Source organism: Triticum dicoccoides, chromosome 5B (assembly GCF_002162155.2).
Source record: "Triticum dicoccoides isolate Atlit2015 ecotype Zavitan chromosome 5B, WEW_v2.0, whole genome shotgun sequence".
Lineage (NCBI taxonomy): Eukaryota > Viridiplantae > Streptophyta > Magnoliopsida > Poales > Poaceae > Triticum > Triticum dicoccoides.
The window spans coordinates 41,104,142-41,106,800 of record NC_041389.1 but is presented as its reverse complement, the minus strand read 5'-3'; positions in this window follow the sequence as shown (position 1 = coordinate 41,106,800).

Sequence of the window (2,659 nt, the reverse complement as noted above, 5' to 3'; positions counted from 1 at the left end):
GTAGTCGTGCCGCTGTGAGGATGACCAAGCCGGCGGTGCCAGAGAGCGACAGAGGCAAGCAGAGCATGCGGTGGAGAAGAAGATGCGCCGTGGACTGTGTACAAGTCACCAGAGCTATTGAACTGAGCGATCTCTATCCTGGTGCGAAGATCCTTCATAGACAGCCCAAAAGGATCAAATTCAACAGAAACTTGGTTATCGATAGTAAAGCGTCTAACAGAAATGAGATTTTTGATAAGGGCCGGAGCAACAAGAACTTCACGCAAAAGAAGAGGTGAATGAGAGGACGGGAGAGAGGTGGTGCCTACACAAGAAACCGGAACAGAGGAGCCGTCTCCTATAGTAATGGATGGGAAAAGGAGGGAGGGGTGGATGGAGGAAAGCGTACTGGTAGATGCGGACATATGCGCGGAGGCGCCAGAATCGAAGATCCAATCGTTACCTGTGTCTTGGGTGGTAAGTGAATTCATGGCGGCGGTGAACGCAGCCTGATCCCAAGCCGGAGTGGTGGTAGTCGAGGTGGAGGTAGTAGTCGGCGGCGGCGGTGTGGGAGACGACGCCGAGGACGACGCAGCGAGATCCCAGGCCGGCGGAGGAGCCCCGTAGGGGTACATGGAGTAAGCCGAAGGAGCAGCCGCGGCCTGGTACAGAGGCGCGTAGGCGGTGTAGGCGGCTAGCGGAGGGCGTGAGCCGAGGAGACCGGGGGCGCCGAGCGCGGGGCGAAGGCCGGGCGCCCATGCACCGCTGTAGGCTGGCGGAGCGCCGTAGGGCGACGGTGCCGACCAAGGCATCGGCCAGGCCTGCACCAGACCTGTCCACGGGTCATGAGAAGGACGCCAGGTGGAAGGATCCGGGGGCGCCACCGGTGCTGAAGCCGGCGCTGGAGTTGGGGGCGCGGAGTGGGTCGGCGCCGGAGTAGTGGAGGAAGACGCGCCGCCGTGCTTGGGAGGCCTATAAACCGGGTTCTTGCCCTTGTAGTTGGGGCTGGGGCGCCACCCAGGTGGCGGCTGAGGCGAGGGCGGCGTTGGCGGTGGAGGCGCTGGAGCAGGAACGGGCCGCGCCGTCGTGTGGAAGAGGCGCGGGGTGCTGGCCTTGCACTGCTGGTTCTGCTCCTCCATCTGCAGCATGGAGCGGGCCTCCGCCAGCGTTGGCAGAGGACGAAGGAGCGGGATGAGCGTGGCCTGCTGGGCGAAGCGCTCGTCGAGGCCGCCCATCAGCGCGTGAAGAAGAGAGCGATCGGCGACTACCTCTCCAAGCTCACGCAGCTCGTCGCCGATAGCCTTGATGCGCTGACAGAACACGCCGACCGGGCGATCGTCCTGCATGATAGTGCGGAGCTCCGTGTTGAGAGCCGAGATGCGGGCGTCGCGGTTATCCTGGAAGAGCCGACGAAGCTCGAGCCAGATGTCGCGAGCGGAGGCGCCGTCGGTGACCACGAGGTTGAAGAGCTCCGTGGAGATGCGAGTATACAGCCACTCAATGATGGCGAGATCATCCTTGAGCCACCGTGGATCATGCGGGGCGGGGGGCGTGTCGCCGGAGATGTGGTGAAGGAGAGAGCAGCGTCCGAGATGAATCTCGAAAAGATGGCGCCAATGGTAGTAGTTGTGGCTGTGAAGATCGAGAACAATGGGGATGAACGGGGTGATGTCTGTAATGGTGTCGCTGAACGAGAGGCTGGCGGCGGGCATGGCAGCGGGAAGGGGTGGAGGCGGCTGGGTGTCGGTGATAGGAAGAGTTGGCACGCCGGCGGGGAGAGAGGCAGTTGGCTGGCCGCCGGGGAGAGAGTCAGTTGGCTGGCCGCCGGGAAGAGGAGGAGTTGGCGGGCCTCCAGTCATGGCGATCGTGGAGGGAGGGATGCGGAACCGGTGTCTGATACCATGTAAAGTCTTTGGATTGATTGTTTTCCTTGCGTTTCCAAGTACAAGAGAGAGAGAGAGTACATATAGGGGAGGAGCCAGAACGTGGGAGGAGTGGTGGAGAGATCATGGCGACGCAGCGCTGACCAAGTCCACACTCTAACAGTTTCTGCTACAAGTTAGTGACCCCGGTTTTTTAGCTTTTAGGTATACGGTTGAAATATCGTCCATTTATGTAAATTATGTTTGGACTGTGCTTAAATTCATCATGTTTGATAAAATTTGTTTGGTTTCTGGAAATGCGGTTTGAAATATATGTGGGCATGGTTGGATAGCCTCCCGCATCATTGTCCGCATACTGATCTCTACGGGTCCCCGAACGAATACGATATATGATTTAGGAGTCAGCGTTGGAGATGCCCTAAGGTATTTGATTTACAGTAAACCTAATTCCCGAAGAGGATCAAGTCTCTTCCTTGACAAAATAAAGAGAAAGAATAATTGAACTTTCTCGAGATGATGACTTGAAAAATTGGGTTGTTGAAAAGTAAATGAAAGCAACAGAGACTGGCTCAAGTATGAATTTACTAGAGAGAGAGAGAGAGAGAGAGAGAGAGAGAGAGTTGAGCTTACTCGAGATGATGACTTGAAAACTTGGTTTGTTGGAAAGTAAATGGTGTCTCGCAACTTAATTCCTTGATGGAAGCATCCCATCAATCATCATCGCCTTCTTTTTTTACATGCTTTTCGATTAGATGACAATGATAAAGTTGAACCGTGGACCTTTGGAACCCCACTTT